At 47.3% G+C, this 15,279-nt stretch overlaps 16 non-coding genes across 16 annotated transcripts; all 16 read left to right on the plus strand.

Moving 5' to 3' along the window:
• The first annotated feature begins 890 nt into the window (after nucleotides 1–890).
• Nucleotides 891–972, plus strand: trnas-gcu (transfer RNA serine (anticodon GCU)). Its single transcript has one exon. It is a non-coding gene; the product is annotated as a tRNA-Ser (tRNA).
• A 637-nt stretch (nucleotides 973–1,609) lies between these two features.
• Nucleotides 1,610–1,682, plus strand: trnaa-cgc (transfer RNA alanine (anticodon CGC)). Its single transcript has one exon. It is a non-coding gene; the product is annotated as a tRNA-Ala (tRNA).
• A 1,069-nt stretch (nucleotides 1,683–2,751) lies between these two features.
• On the plus strand, nucleotides 2,752–2,833 carry trnas-gcu (transfer RNA serine (anticodon GCU)). The gene has a single exon. It is a non-coding gene; the product is annotated as a tRNA-Ser (tRNA).
• A 637-nt stretch (nucleotides 2,834–3,470) lies between these two features.
• trnaa-cgc (transfer RNA alanine (anticodon CGC)) lies at nucleotides 3,471–3,543 on the plus strand. Its single transcript has one exon. It is a non-coding gene; the product is annotated as a tRNA-Ala (tRNA).
• Nucleotides 3,544–4,596: 1,053 nt separating this feature from the next.
• trnas-gcu (transfer RNA serine (anticodon GCU)) lies at nucleotides 4,597–4,678 on the plus strand. The gene has a single exon. It is a non-coding gene; the product is annotated as a tRNA-Ser (tRNA).
• A 637-nt stretch (nucleotides 4,679–5,315) lies between these two features.
• Nucleotides 5,316–5,388, plus strand: trnaa-agc (transfer RNA alanine (anticodon AGC)). The gene has a single exon. It is a non-coding gene; the product is annotated as a tRNA-Ala (tRNA).
• Nucleotides 5,389–6,447: 1,059 nt separating this feature from the next.
• On the plus strand, nucleotides 6,448–6,529 carry trnas-gcu (transfer RNA serine (anticodon GCU)). The gene has a single exon. It is a non-coding gene; the product is annotated as a tRNA-Ser (tRNA).
• A 636-nt stretch (nucleotides 6,530–7,165) lies between these two features.
• On the plus strand, nucleotides 7,166–7,238 carry trnaa-agc (transfer RNA alanine (anticodon AGC)). The gene has a single exon. It is a non-coding gene; the product is annotated as a tRNA-Ala (tRNA).
• Nucleotides 7,239–8,297: 1,059 nt separating this feature from the next.
• trnas-gcu (transfer RNA serine (anticodon GCU)) lies at nucleotides 8,298–8,379 on the plus strand. The gene has a single exon. It is a non-coding gene; the product is annotated as a tRNA-Ser (tRNA).
• A 636-nt stretch (nucleotides 8,380–9,015) lies between these two features.
• Nucleotides 9,016–9,088, plus strand: trnaa-agc (transfer RNA alanine (anticodon AGC)). Its single transcript has one exon. It is a non-coding gene; the product is annotated as a tRNA-Ala (tRNA).
• A 1,059-nt stretch (nucleotides 9,089–10,147) lies between these two features.
• Nucleotides 10,148–10,229, plus strand: trnas-gcu (transfer RNA serine (anticodon GCU)). Its single transcript has one exon. It is a non-coding gene; the product is annotated as a tRNA-Ser (tRNA).
• Nucleotides 10,230–10,866: 637 nt separating this feature from the next.
• On the plus strand, nucleotides 10,867–10,939 carry trnaa-agc (transfer RNA alanine (anticodon AGC)). Its single transcript has one exon. It is a non-coding gene; the product is annotated as a tRNA-Ala (tRNA).
• Nucleotides 10,940–11,998: 1,059 nt separating this feature from the next.
• trnas-gcu (transfer RNA serine (anticodon GCU)) lies at nucleotides 11,999–12,080 on the plus strand. The gene has a single exon. It is a non-coding gene; the product is annotated as a tRNA-Ser (tRNA).
• A 637-nt stretch (nucleotides 12,081–12,717) lies between these two features.
• On the plus strand, nucleotides 12,718–12,790 carry trnaa-agc (transfer RNA alanine (anticodon AGC)). Its single transcript has one exon. It is a non-coding gene; the product is annotated as a tRNA-Ala (tRNA).
• A 1,059-nt stretch (nucleotides 12,791–13,849) lies between these two features.
• On the plus strand, nucleotides 13,850–13,931 carry trnas-gcu (transfer RNA serine (anticodon GCU)). The gene has a single exon. It is a non-coding gene; the product is annotated as a tRNA-Ser (tRNA).
• Nucleotides 13,932–14,568: 637 nt separating this feature from the next.
• Nucleotides 14,569–14,641, plus strand: trnaa-agc (transfer RNA alanine (anticodon AGC)). The gene has a single exon. It is a non-coding gene; the product is annotated as a tRNA-Ala (tRNA).
• The last annotated feature ends 638 nt before the right edge of the window (nucleotides 14,642–15,279 follow it).

Here is a 15,279-nt window from a genome sequence, read left to right on the forward strand (position 1 = left end):
ATAAGAATGCTAGGGGTGCTAGACCAATGGCAAAGGAAAAGCCTTATAGTGAGTTCAAGGTGAGCCTTGACACTAAGCATGGAGAAAGGGACTTGTACCAATTGGTATGGCAGAGAGATGAAGCTGGAAAGGATGGACAGCAGTTTAAAGTCATTAAGGGTGGAAATGGTAATGTGCTAACAAGGGAAGGAGTACTTTGAAGGGAAGATGTGGGTGGAGACCAAATAAAGGGGTGATTTGTGACACCAGGATAGCAGCAGGTGTGAAAGGCAAGCTTTACAGGACGGTGGTGAGAACTGCTCTGATGTATTGTTTTATGACTGTGGCACGGAGGAAAAGACGAGAGGCCGAGATGGAGTTGTCAGAGTTGAAGATGGTAAGTTTTTTTATGTTGGGAGTGTCCAGGATGGAAAAAGATTAGAACTGACTATGTCAGAGGGACAGCTGGGGTTGAGCGGTTTGGAGACAAAGTTAGACCGGTAAGGCTGCGGTGGTTTGGAAATGTGCAGAGGAGGAAAATAAGATATACTGGGAAAAGGGTGTAAAATATGGAGCTGCTAGGCAGGAGGAAAAGAAAAATACAGAAGAGAAAGTTCATGGATCTAGTTGAGGAGGACATGAAGAGGGTTGCTGTGACAGAGGAGAATGCTAGGGGCAGGGTGAGATGGAGGCAGATGATCCACTCTGGCAACCCCCAAGAAGAACAGGCTCAAAGAAGAAGCCAGCATCACTCCAGGCTTCTACCAAAGTGTTACGCAGCCCCTCGTGGGGGATCTGGAGTAGATTTCCCTGCGTCGATACACTAGCGCTCAGCTCGCATTTTGTCCATCCAGACTACATGGTCACAGAATAAATTCCCAATTCTGCTGGCAAAGAAACTGCAGCCACGAGATGAGGTGTCCGAGAGGTTAAGGCGATGGACTGCTAATCCATTGTGCTCTGCACGCGTGGGTTCGAATCCCATCCTCGTCGAGTCCTCTTTCTACTTATCTTAATGCATGTTGTGAGATTGGCTGCCAAAGAAGGCATGATGCAATGCCTCAGCTCTTCTTTGGCTCAGTACTCCCTATAGTTCACCATGTGGTCTTGTTGCACAGGTCACGTTAAAGAGAATGGTCTGCTAATACAATGGCCAAAAGATACTTTGTTTCCAGAATAGTCAGTGCTCCAAACGAACGCATGTGGCTTCCTTTGGCAAATGTTTATTTGCACGTCTCCTCTGAGTACCTTTCAGGTACTGTCAGGTTAACGCTGGCTTTAAACCTCATCAGTGTTTGTCCATCTGAGGTGATTGTCTCCCCTCTTACCTTCACAATACTGGCCGATGGCAGCCAAGAGTCACGCAGCAATGCCCCCAGTCCAGTCTGACATCTCTTTTTCTCCAGAAGCAGCTGAAAGGTGCTTCCACAAACGGTGACAGTCTCCCAGCATAATGTGTAGTGCCCAGACTAGAGTTGGTCCTTAATGTCTCGTATGCGCAGTGATTCTACCACGGGGTCTTGTTGTAGTTGGCATGCCCAGAAACCCATGAAGGCGAGGCGTCCTTTTTAGATCCGCCTGAGTTAAAGGTCCATATGATAAGATGAAGCTACAATCCCCAAGCGACAAAGGGGAATTAGCTCAAATGGGAGAGCGCTCGCTTCGCATGCGAGAGGTAGCGGGATCGATACCCGCATTCTCCAGTGACCCTTTGCACATCCCCGAGCAGCCCACCAGCAGGTTCTGCAGGCAATCCATTGTTTTTGTCTCATTATGTCTATGACTTTACTCATTATTCTCACTTTTCAAGGCTTTGTGTCATCACTTCAGGGAAGCATTCAAAGGAAAAGGAAGGAAAAGAAAAAGTAATGTTGTCGTGTAAATAAGAATGCTAGGGGTGCTAGACCAATGGCAAAGGAAAAGCCTTATAGTGAGTTCAAGCTGAGCCTTGACACTAAGCATGGAGAAAGGGACTTGTACCAATTGGTATGGCAGAGAGATGAAGCTGGAAAGGATGGACAGCAGTTTAAAGTCATTAAGGGTGGAAATGGTAATGTGCTAACAAGGGAAGGAGTACTTTGAAGGGAAGATGTGGGTGGAGACCAAATAAAGGGGTGATTTGTGACACCAGGATAGCAGCAGGTGTGAAAGGCAAGCTTTACAGGACGGTGGTGAGAACTGCTCTGATGTATTGTTTTATGACTGTGGCACGGAGGAAAAGACGAGAGGCCGAGATGGAGTTGTCAGAGTTGAAGATGGTAAGTTTTTTTATGTTGGGAGTGTCCAGGATGGAAAAAGATTAGAACTGACTATGTCAGAGGGACAGCTGGGGTTGAGCGGTTTGGAGACAAAGTTAGACCGGTAAGGCTGCGGTGGTTTGGAAATGTGCAGAGGAGGAAAATAAGATATACTGGGAAAAGGGTGTAAAATATGGAACTGCTAGGCAGGAGGAAAAGAAAAATACAGAAGAGAAAGTTCATGGATCTAGTTGAGGAGGACATGAAGAGGGTTGCTGTGACAGAGGAGAATGCTAGGGGCAGGGTGAGATGGAGGCAGATGATCCACTCTGGCAACCCCCAAGAAGAACAGGCTCAAAGAAGAAGCCAGCATCACTCCAGGCTTCTACCAAAGTGTCACGCAGCCCCTCGTGGGGGATCTGGAGTAGATTTCCCTGCGTCGATACACTAGCGCTCAGCTCGCATTTTGTCCATCCAGACTACATGGTCACAGAATAAATTCCCAATTCTGCTGGCAAAGAAGCTGCAGCCATGAGATGAGGTGGCCGAGAGGTTAAGGCGATGGACTGCTAATCCATTGTGCTCTACACGCGTGGGTTCGAATCCCATCCTCGTCGAGTCCTCTTTATACTTATCTTAATGCATGTTGTGAGATTGTCTGCCAAAGTAGGCATGATGCAAGACCTCAGCTCGTCTTTGGCTCAGTACTCCCTATAGTTCACCATGTGGTCTTGTTGCACAGGTCACGTTAAAGAGAATGGTCTGCTAATACAATGGCCAAAAGATACTTTGTTTCCAGAATAGTCAGTACTCCAAACGAACGCATGTGTCTTCCTTTGGCAAATGTTTATTTGCACGTCTCCTCTGAGTACCTTTCAGTTACTGTCAGGTTAACGCTGGCTTTAAACCTCATCAGTGTTTGTCCATCTGAGGTGATTGTCTCCCCTCTTACCTTCACAATACTGGCCGATGGCAGCCAAGAGTCACGCAGCAATGCCCCCAGTCCAGTCTGACATCTCTTTTTCTCCAGAAGCAGCTGAAAGGTGCTTCCACAAACGGTGACAGTGTCCCAGCATAATGTGTAGTGCCCAGACTAGAGTTGGTCCTTAATGTCTCGTATGCGCAGTGATTCTACCACGGGGTCTTGTTGTAGTTGGCATGCCCAGAAACCCATGAAGGCGAGGCGTCCTTTTTAGATCCCCCGGAGTTAAAGGTCCATATGACAAGATGAAGCTACAATCCCCAACCGACAAAGGGGAATTAGCTCAAATGGGAGAGCGCTCGCTTCGCATGCGAGAGGTAGCGGGATCGATACCCGCATTCTCCAGTGACCCTTTGCACATCCCCGAGATGCCCACCAGCAAATTCAGCATCCACTCCATTGGTTTTGTCTCATTATGACTTTACTCATTATACTCACTTTTCAAGGCTTTGTGTCCTCACTTCAGGGAAGCATTCAAAGGAAAAGAAAAAGTAATGTTGTCGTGTAAATAAGAATGCTAGGGGTGCTAGACCAATGGCAAAGGAAAAGCCTTATAGTGAGTTCAAGGTGAGCCTTGACACTAAGCATGGAGAAAGGGACTTGTACCAATTGGTATGGCAGAGAGATGAAGCTGGAAAGGATGGACAGCAGTTTAAAGTCATTAAGGGTGGAAATGGTAATGTGCTAACAAGGGAAGGAGTACTTTGAAGGGAAGATGTGGGTGGAGACCAAATAAAGGGGTGATTTGTGACACCAGGATAGCAGCAGGTGTGAAAGGCAAGCTTTACAGGACGGTGGTGAGAACTGCTCTGATGTATTGTTTTATGACTGTGGCACGGAGGAAAAGACGAGAGGCCGAGATGGAGTTGTCAGAGTTGAAGATGGTAAGTTTTTTTATGTTGGGAGTGTCCAGGATGGAAAAAGATTAGAACTGACTATGTCAGAGGGACAGCTGGGGTTGAGCGGTTTGGAGACAAAGTTAGACCGGTAAGGCTGCGGTGGTTTGGAAATGTGCAGAGGAGGAAAATAAGATATACTGGGAAAAGGGTGTAAAATATGGAGCTGCTAGGCAGGAGGAAAAGAAAAATACAGAAGAGAAAGTTCATGGATCTAGTTGAGGAGGACATGAAGAGGGTTGCTGTGACAGAGGAGAATGCTAGGGGCAGGGTGAGATGGAGGCAGATGATCCACTCTGGCAACCCCCAAGAAGAACAGGCTCAAAGAAGAAGCCAGCATCACTCCAGGCTTCTACCAAAGTGTTACGCAGCCCCTCGTGGGGGATCTGGAGTAGATTTCCCTGCGTCGATACACTAGCGCTCAGCTCGCATTTTGTCCATCCAGACTACATGGTCACAGAATAAATTCCCAATTCTGCTGGCAAAGAAACTGCAGCCACGAGATGAGGTGTCCGAGAGGTTAAGGCGATGGACTGCTAATCCATTGTGCTCTGCACGCGTGGGTTCGAATCCCATCCTCGTCGAGTCCTCTTTCTACTTATCTTAATGCATGTTGTGAGATTGGCTGCCAAAGAAGGCATGATGCAATGCCTCAGCTCTTCTTTGGCTCAGTACTCCCTATAGTTCACCATGTGGTCTTGTTGCACAGGTCACGTTAAAGAGAATGGTCTGCTAATACAATGGCCAAAAGATACTTTGTTTCCAGAATAGTCAGTGCTCCAAACGAACGCATGTGGCTTCCTTTGGCAAATGTTTATTTGCACGTCTCCTCTGAGTACCTTTCAGGTACTGTCAGGCTAACGCTGGCTTTAAACCTCATCAGTGTTTGTCCATCTGAGGTGATTTTCTCCCCTCTTACCTTCACAATACTGGCCGATGGCAGCCAAGAGTCACGCAGCAATGCCCCCAGTCCAGTCTGACATCTCTTTTTCTCCAGAAGCAGCTGAAAGGTGCTTCCACAAACGGTGACAGTCTCCCAGCATAATGTGTAGTGCCCAGACTAGAGTTGGTCCTTAATGTCTCGTATGCGCAGTGATTCTACCACGGGGTCTTGTTGTAGTTGGCATGCCCAGAAACCCATGAAGGCGAGGCGTCCTTTTTAGATCCCCCGGAGTTAAAGGTCCATATGACAAGATGAAGCTACAATCCCCAACCGACAAAGGGGAATTAGCTCAAATGGGAGAGCGCTCGCTTAGCATGCGAGAGGTAGCGGGATCGATACCCGCATTCTCCAGTGACCCTTTGCACATCCCCGAGCAGCCCACCAGCAAATTCTGCATCCAATCCATTGGTTTTGTCTCATTATGTCTATGACTTTACTCATTATACTCACTTTTCAAGGCTTTGTGTCATCACTTCAGGGAAGCATTCAAAGGAAAAGAAAAAGTAATGTTGTCGTGTAAATAAGAATGCTAGGGGTGCTAGACCAATGGCAAAGGAAAAGCCTTATAGTGAGTTCAAGGTGAGCCTTGACACTAAGCATGGAGAAAGGGACTTGTACCAATTGGTATGGCAGAGAGATGAAGCTGGAAAGGATGGACAGCAGTTTAAAGTCATTAAGGGTGGAAATGGTAATGTGCTAACAAGGGAAGGAGTACTTTGAAGGGAAGATGTGGGTGGAGACCAAATAAAGGGGTGATTTGTGACACCAGGATAGCAGCAGGTGTGAAAGGCAAGCTTTACAGGACGGTGGTGAGAACTGCTCTGATGTATTGTTTTATGACTGTGGCACGGAGGAAAAGACGAGAGGCCGAGATGGAGTTGTCAGAGTTGAAGATGGTAAGTTTTTTTATGTTGGGAGTGTCCAGGATGGAAAAAGATTAGAACTGACTATGTCAGAGGGACAGCTGGGGTTGAGCGGTTTGGAGACAAAGTTAGACCGGTAAGGCTGCGGTGGTTTGGAAATGTGCAGAGGAGGAAAATAAGATATACTGGGAAAAGGGTGTAAAATATGGAGCTGCTAGGCAGGAGGAAAAGAAAAATACAGAAGAGAAAGTTCATGGATCTAGTTGAGGAGGACATGAAGAGGGTTGCTGTGACAGAGGAGAATGCTAGGGGCAGGGTGAGATGGAGGCAGATGATCCACTCTGGCAACCCCCAAGAAGAACAGGCTCAAAGAAGAAGCCAGCATCACTCCAGGCTTCTACCAAAGTGTTACGCAGCCCCTCGTGGGGGATCTGGAGTAGATTTCCCTGCGTCGATACACTAGCGCTCAGCTCGCATTTTGTCCATCCAGACTACATGGTCACAGAATAAATTCCCAGTTCTGCTGGCAAAGAAACTGCATCCATGAGATGAGGTGGCCGAGAGGTTAAGGCGATGGACTGCTAATCCATTGTGCTCTGCACGCGTGGGTTCGCATCCCATCCTCGTCGAGTCCTCTTTCTACTTATCTTAATGCATGTTGTGAGATTGGCTCCCAAAGTAGGCATGATGCAATGCCTCAGCTCTTCTTTGGCTCAGTACTCCCTATAGTTCACCATGTGGTCTTGTTGCACAGGTCACGTTAAAGAGAATGGTCTGCTAATACAATGGCCAAAAGATACTTTGTTTCCAGAATAGTCAGTACTCCAAACGAACCATGTGGCTTCCTTTGGCAAATGTTTATTTGCACGTCTCCTCTGAGTACCTTTCAGGTACTGTCAGGTTAACGCTGGCTTTAAACCTCATCAGTGTTTGTCCATCTGAGGTGATTGTCTCCCCTCTTACCTTCACAATACTGGCCGATGGCAGCCAAGAGTCACGCAGCAATGCCCCCAGTCCAGTCTGACATCTCTTTTTCTCCAGAAGCAGCTGAAAGGTGCTTCCACAAACGGTGACAGTCTCCCAGCATAATGTGTAGTGCCCAGACTAGAGTTGGTCCTTAATGTCTCGTATGCGCAGTGATTCTACCACGGGGTCTTGTTGTAGTTGGCATGCCCAGAAACCCATGAAGGCGAGGCGTCCTTTTTAGATCCGCCGGAGTTAAAGGTCCATATGACAAGATGAAGCTACAATCCCCAAGCGACAAAGGGGAATTAGCTCAAATGGGAGAGCGCTCGCTTAGCATGCGAGAGGTAGCGGGATCGATACCCGCATTCTCCAGTGACCCTTTGCACATCCCCGAGATGCCCACCAGCAGGTTCTGCATCCAATCCATTGGTTTTGTCTCATTATGTCTATGACTTTACTCATTATACTCACTTTTCAAGGCTTTGTGTCATCACTTCAGGGAAGCATTCAAAGGAAAAGAAAAAGTAATGTTGTCGTGTAAATAAGAATGCTAGGGGTGCTAGACCAATGGCAAAGGAAAAGCCTTATAGTGAGTTCAAGCTGAGCCTTGACACTAAGCATGGAGAAAGGGACTTGTACCAATTGGTATGGCAGAGAGATGAAGCTGGAAAGGATGGACAGCAGTTTAAAGTCATTAAGGGTGGAAATGGTAATGTGCTAACAAGGGAAGGAGTACTTTGAAGGGAAGATGTGGGTGGAGACCAAATAAAGGGGTGATTTGTGACACCAGGATAGCAGCAGGTGTGAAAGGCAAGCTTTACAGGACGGTGGTGAGAACTGCTCTGATGTATTGTTTTATGACTGTGGCACGGAGGAAAAGACGAGAGGCCGAGATGGAGTTGTCAGAGTTGAAGATGGTAAGTTTTTTTATGTTGGGAGTGTCCAGGATGGAAAAAGATTAGAACTGACTATGTCAGAGGGACAGCTGGGGTTGAGCGGTTTGGAGACAAAGTTAGACCGGTAAGGCTGCGGTGGTTTGGAAATGTGCAGAGGAGGAAAATAAGATATACTGGGAAAAGGGTGTAAAATATGGAGCTGCTAGGCAGGAGGAAAAGAAAAATACAGAAGAGAAAGTTCATGGATCTAGTTGAGGAGGACATGAAGAGGGTTGCTGTGACAGAGGAGAATGCTAGGGGCAGGGTGAGATGGAGGCAGATGATCCACTCTGGCAACCCCCAAGAAGAACAGGCTCAAAGAAGAAGCCAGCATCACTCCAGGCTTCTACCAAAGTGTTACGCAGCCCCTCGTGGGGGATCTGGAGTAGATTTCCCTGCGTCGATACACTAGCGCTCAGCTCGCATTTTGTCCATCCAGACTACATGGTCACAGAATAAATTCCCAGTTCTGCTGGCAAAGAAACTGCATCCATGAGATGAGGTGGCCGAGAGGTTAAGGCGATGGACTGCTAATCCATTGTGCTCTGCACGCATGGGTTCGAATCCCATCCTCGTCGAGTCCTCTTTCTACTTATCTTAATGCATGTTGTGAGATTGGCTCCCAAAGTAGGCATGATGCAATGCCTCAGCTCTTCTTTGGCTCAGTACTCCCTATAGTTCACCATGTGGTCTTGTTGCACAGGTCACGTTAAAGAGAATGGTCTGCTAATACAATGGCCAAAAGATACTTTGTTTCCAGAATAGTCAGTACTCCAAACGAACCATGTGGCTTCCTTTGGCAAATGTTTATTTGCACGTCTCCTCTGAGTACCTTTCAGGTACTGTCAGGTTAACGCTGGCTTTAAACCTCATCAGTGTTTGTCCATCTGAGGTGATTGTCTCCCCTCTTACCTTCACAATACTGGCCGATGGCAGCCAAGAGTCACGCAGCAATGCCCCCAGTCCAGTCTGACATCTCTTTTTCTCCAGAAGCAGCTGAAAGGTGCTTCCACAAACGGTGACAGTCTCCCAGCATAATGTGTAGTGCCCAGACTAGAGTTGGTCCTTAATGTCTCGTATGCGCAGTGATTCTACCACGGGGTCTTGTTGTAGTTGGCATGCCCAGAAACCCATGAAGGCGAGGCGTCCTTTTTAGATCCGCCGGAGTTAAAGGTCCATATGACAAGATGAAGCTACAATCCCCAAGCGACAAAGGGGAATTAGCTCAAATGGGAGAGCGCTCGCTTAGCATGCGAGAGGTAGCGGGATCGATACCCGCATTCTCCAGTGACCCTTTGCACATCCCCGAGATGCCCACCAGCAGGTTCTGCATCCAATCCATTGGTTTTGTCTCATTATGTCTATGACTTTACTCATTATACTCACTTTTCAAGGCTTTGTGTCATCACTTCAGGGAAGCATTCAAAGGAAAAGAAAAAGTAATGTTGTCGTGTAAATAAGAATGCTAGGGGTGCTAGACCAATGGCAAAGGAAAAGCCTTATAGTGAGTTCAAGGTGAGCCTTGACACTAAGCATGGAGAAAGGGACTTGTACCAATTGGTATGGCAGAGAGATGAAGCTGGAAAGGATGGACAGCAGTTTAAAGTCATTAAGGGTGGAAATGGTAATGTGCTAACAAGGGAAGGAGTACTTTGAAGGGAAGATGTGGGTGGAGACCAAATAAAGGGGTGATTTGTGACACCAGGATAGCAGCAGGTGTGAAAGGCAAGCTTTACAGGACGGTGGTGAGAACTGCTCTGATGTATTGTTTTATGACTGTGGCACGGAGGAAAAGACGAGAGGCCGAGATGGAGTTGTCAGAGTTGAAGATGGTAAGTTTTTTTATGTTGGGAGTGTCCAGGATGGAAAAAGATTAGAACTGACTATGTCAGAGGGACAGCTGGGGTTGAGCGGTTTGGAGACAAAGTTAGACCGGTAAGGCTGCGGTGGTTTGGAAATGTGCAGAGGAGGAAAATAAGATATACTGGGAAAAGGGTGTAAAATATGGAGCTGCTAGGCAGGAGGAAAAGAAAAATACAGAAGAGAAAGTTCATGGATCTAGTTGAGGAGGACATGAAGAGGGTTGCTGTGACAGAGGAGAATGCTAGGGGCAGGGTGAGATGGAGGCAGATGATCCACTCTGGCAACCCCCAAGAAGAACAGGCTCAAAGAAGAAGCCAGCATCACTCCAGGCTTCTACCAAAGTGTTACGCAGCCCCTCGTGGGGGATCTGGAGTAGATTTCCCTGCGTCGATACACTAGCGCTCAGCTCGCATTTTGTCCATCCAGACTACATGGTTGTAGAATAAATTCCCAATTCTGCTGGCAAAGAAACTGCAGCCACGAGATGAGGTGTCCGAGAGGTTAAGGCGATGGACTGCTAATCCATTGTGCTCTGCACGCGTGGGTTCGAATCCCATCCTCGTCGAGTCCTCTTTCTACTTATCTTAATGCATGTTGTGAGATTGGCTGCCAAAGAAGGCATGATGCAATGCCTCAGCTCTTCTTTGGCTCAGTACTCCCTATAGTTCACCATGTGGTCTTGTTGCACAGGTCACGTTAAAGAGAATGGTCTGCTAATACAATGGCCAAAAGATACTTTGTTTCCAGAATAGTCAGTGCTCCACACGAACGCATGTGGCTTCCTTTGGCAAATGTTTATTTGCACGTCTCCTCTGAGTACCTTTCAGGTACTGTCAGGCTAACGCTGGCTTTAAACCTCATCAGTGTTTGTCCATCTGAGGTGATTTTCTCCCCTCTTACCTTCACAATACTGGCCGATGGCAGCCAAGAGTCACGCAGCAATGCCCCCAGTCCAGTCTGACATCTCTTTTTCTCCAGAAGCAGCTGAAAGGTGCTTCCACAAACGGCGACAGTCTCCCAGCATAATGTGTAGTGCCCAGACTAGAGTTGGTCCTTAATGTCTCGTATGCACAGTGATTCTACCACGGGGTCTTGTTGTAGTTGGCATGCCCAGAAACCCATGAAGGCGAGGCGTCCTTTTTAGATCCCCCGGAGTTAAAGGTCCATATGACAAGATGAAGCTACAATCCCCAACCGACAAAGGGGAATTAGCTCAAATGGGAGAGCGCTCGCTTAGCATGCGAGAGGTAGCGGGATCGATACCCGCATTCTCCAGTGACCCTTTGCACATCCCCGAGATACCCACCAGCAAATTCTGCATCCAATCCATTGGTTTTGTCTCATTATGTCTATGACTTTACTCATTATACTCACTTTTCAAGGCTTTGTGTCATCACTTCAGGGAAGCATTCAAAGGAAAAGAAAAAGTAATGTTGTCGTGTAAATAAGAATGCTAGGGGTGCTAGACCAATGGCAAAGGAAAAGCCTTATAGTGAGTTCAAGGTGAGCCTTGACACTAAGCATGGAGAAAGGGACTTGTACCAATTGGTATGGCAGAGAGATGAAGCTGGAAAGGATGGACAGCAGTTTAAAGTCATTAAGGGTGGAAATGGTAATGTGCTAACAAGGGAAGGAGTACTTTGAAGGGAAGATGTGGGTGGAGACCAAATAAAGGGGTGATTTGTGACACCAGGATAGCAGCAGGTGTGAAAGGCAAGCTTTACAGGACGGTGGTGAGAACTGCTCTGATGTATTGTTTTATGACTGTGGCACGGAGGAAAAGACGAGAGGCCGAGATGGAGTTGTCAGAGTTGAAGATGGTAAGTTTTTTTATGTTGGGAGTGTCCAGGATGGAAAAAGATTAGAACTGACTATGTCAGAGGGACAGCTGGGGTTGAGCGGTTTGGAGACAAAGTTAGACCGGTAAGGCTGCGGTGGTTTGGAAATGTGCAGAGGAGGAAAATAAGATATACTGGGAAAAGGGTGTAAAATATGGAGCTGCTAGGCAGGAGGAAAAGAAAAATACAGAAGAGAAAGTTCATGGATCTAGTTGAGGAGGACATGAAGAGGGTTGCTGTGACAGAGGAGAATGCTAGGGGCAGGGTGAGATGGAGGCAGATGATCCACTCTGGCAACCCCCAAGAAGAACAGGCTCAAAGAAGAAGCCAGCATCACTCCAGGCTTCTACCAAAGTGTTACGCAGCCCCTCGTGGGGGATCTGGAGTAGATTTCCCTGCGTCGATACACTAGCGCTCAGCTCGCATTTTGTCCATCCAGACTACATGGTCGCAGAATAAATTCCCAATTCTGCTGGCAAAGAAGCTGCAGCCACGAGATGAGGTGGCCGAGAGGTTAAGGCGATGGACTGCTAATCCATTGTGCTCTGCACGCGTGGGTTCGAATCCCATCCTCGTCGAGTCCTCTTTCTACTTATCTTAATGCATGTTGTGAGATTGGCTGCCAAAGTAGGCATGATGCAATGCCTCAGCTCTTCTTTGGCTCAGTACTCCCTATAGTTCACCATGTGGTCTTGTTGCACAGGTCACGTTAAAGAGAATGGTCTGCTAATACAATGGCCAAAAGATACTTTGTTTCCAGAATAGTCAGTGCTCCAAACGAACGCATGTGGCTTCCTTTGGCAAATGTTTATTTGCACGTCTCCTCTGAGTACCTTTCAGGTACTGTCAGGTTAACGCTGGCTTTAAACCTCATCAGTGTTTGTCCATCTGAGGTGATTGTCTCCCCTCTTACCTTCACAATACTGGCCGATGGCAGCCAAGAGTCACGCAGCAATGCCCCCAGTCCAGTCTGACATCTCTTTTTCTCCAGAAGCAGCTGAAAGGTGCTTCCACAAACGGTGACAGTCTCCCAGCATAATGTGTAGTGCCCAGACTAGAGTTGGTCCTTAATGTCTCGTATGCGCAGTGATTCTACCACGGGGTCTTGTTGTAGTTGGCATGCCCAGAAACCCATGAAGGCGAGGCGTCCTTTTTAGATCCCCCGGAGTTAAAGGTCCATATGACAAGATGAAGCTACAATCCCCAACCGACAAAGGGGAATTAGCTCAAATGGGAGAGCGCTCGCTTAGCATGCGAGAGGTAGCGGGATCGATACCCGCATTCTCCAGTGACCCTTTGCACATCCCCGAGCAGCCCACCAGCAGGTTCTGAAGCCAGTCCATTGGTTTTGTCTCATTATGTCTATGACTTTACTCATTATACTCACTTTTCAAGGCTTTGTGTCATCACTTCAGGGAAGCATTCAAAGGAAAAGAAAAAGTAATGTTGTCGTGTAAATAAGAATGCTAGGGGTGCTAGACCAATGGCAAAGGAAAAGCCTTATAGTGAGTTCAAGGTGAGCCTTGACACTAAGCATGGAGAAAGGGACTTGTACCAATTGGTATGGCAGAGAGATGAAGCTGGAAAGGATGGACAGCAGTTTAAAGTCATTAAGGGTGGAAATGGTAATGTGCTAACAAGGGAAGGAGTACTTTGAAGGGAAGATGTGGGTGGAGACCAAATAAAGGGGTGATTTGTGACACCAGGATAGCAGCAGGTGTGAAAGGCAAGCTTTACAGGACGGTGGTGAGAACTGCTCTGATGTATTGTTTTATGACTGTGGCACGGAGGAAAAGACGAGAGGCCGAGATGGAGTTGTCAGAGTTGAAGATGGTAAGTTTTTTTATGTTGGGAGTGTCCAGGATGGAAAAAGATTAGAACTGACTATGTCAGAGGGACAGCTGGGGTTGAGCGGTTTGGAGACAAAGTTAGACCGGTAAGGCTGCGGTGGTTTGGAAATGTGCAGAGGAGGAAAATAAGATATACTGGGAAAAGGGTGTAAAATATGGAGCTGCTAGGCAGGAGGAAAAGAAAAATACAGAAGAGAAAGTTCATGGATCTAGTTGAGGAGGACATGAAGAGGGTTGCTGTGACAGAGGAGAATGCTAGGGGCAGGGTGAGATGGAGGCAGATGATCCACTCTGGCAACCCCCAAGAAGAACAGGCTCAAAGAAGAAGCCAGCATCACTCCAGGCTTCTACCAAAGTGTTACGCAGCCCCTCGTGGGGGATCTGGAGTAGATTTCCCTGCGTCGATACACTAGCGCTCAGCTCGCATTTTGTCCATCCAGACTACATGGTCACAGAATAAATTCCCAGTTCTGCTGGCAAAGAAACTGCATCCATGAGATGAGGTGGCCGAGAGGTTAAGGCGATGGACTGCTAATCCATTGTGCTCTGCACGCGTGGGTTCGAATCCCATCCTCGTCGAGTCCTCTTTCTACTTATCTTAATGCATGTTGTGAGATTGGCTGCCAAAGTAGGCATGATGCAAGACCTCAGCTCTTCTTTGGCTCAGTACTCCCTATAGTTCACCATGTGGTCTTGTTGCACAGGTCACGTTAAAGAGAATGGTCTGCTAATACAATGGCCAAAAGATACTTTGTTTCCAGAATAGTCAGTGCTCCAAACGAACGCATGTGGCTTCCTTTGGCAAATGTTTATTTGCACGTCTCCTCTGAGTACCTTTCAGGTACTGTCAGGCTAACGCTGGCTTTAAACCTCATCAGTGTTTGTCCATCTGAGGTGATTGTCTCCCCTCTTACCTTCACAATACTGGCCGATGGCAGCCAAGAGTCACGCAGCAATGCCCCCAGTCCAGTCTGACATCTCTTTTTCTCCAGAAGCAGCTGAAAGGTGCTTCCACAAACGGTGACAGTCTCCCAGCATAATGTGTAGTGCCCAGACTAGAGTTGGTCCTTAATGTCTCGTATGCGCAGTGATTCTACCACGGGGTCTTGTTGTAGTTGGCATGCCCAGAAACCCATGAAGGCGAGGCGTCCTTTTTAGATCCCCCGGAGTTAAAGGTCCATATGACAAGATGAAGCTACAATCCCCAAGCGACAAAGGGGAATTAGCTCAAATGGGAGAGCGCTCGCTTAGCATGCGAGAGGTAGCGGGATCGATACCCGCATTCTCCAGTGACCCTTTGCACATCCCCGAGATGCCCACCAGCAAATTCTGCATCCAATCCATTGGTTTTGTCTCATTATGTCTATGACTTTACTCATTATACTCACTTTTCAAGGCTTTGTGTCATCACTTCAGGGAAGCATTCAAAGGAAAAGAAAAAGTAATGTTGTCGTGTAAATAAGAATGCTAGGGGTGCTAGACCAATGGCAAAGGAAAAGCCTTATAGTGAGTTCAAGGTGAGCCTTGACACTAAGCATGGAGAAAGGGACTTGTACCAATTGGTATGGCAGAGAGATGAAGCTGGAAAGGATGGACAGCAGTTTAAAGTCATTAAGGGTGGAAATGGTAATGTGCTAACAAGGGAAGGAGTACTTTGAAGGGAAGATGTGGGTGGAGACCAAATAAAGGGGTGATTTGTGACACCAGGATAGCAGCAGGTGTGAAAGGCAAGCTTTACAGGACGGTGGTGAGAACTGCTCTGATGTATTGTTTTATGACTGTGGCACGGAGGAAAAGACGAGAGGCCGAGATGGAGTTGTCAGAGTTGAAGATGGTAAGTTTTTTTATGTTGGGAGTGTCCAGGATGGAAAAAGATTAGAACTGACTATGTCAGAGGGACAGCTGGGGTTGAGCGGTTTGGAGACAA

Source organism: Rhamphochromis longiceps, linkage group LG3, assembly GCF_057381845.1.
Source record: "Rhamphochromis longiceps isolate RC_006_pf linkage group LG3, R_longiceps_female_GT1.1, whole genome shotgun sequence".
NCBI lineage: Eukaryota > Metazoa > Chordata > Actinopteri > Cichliformes > Cichlidae > Rhamphochromis > Rhamphochromis longiceps.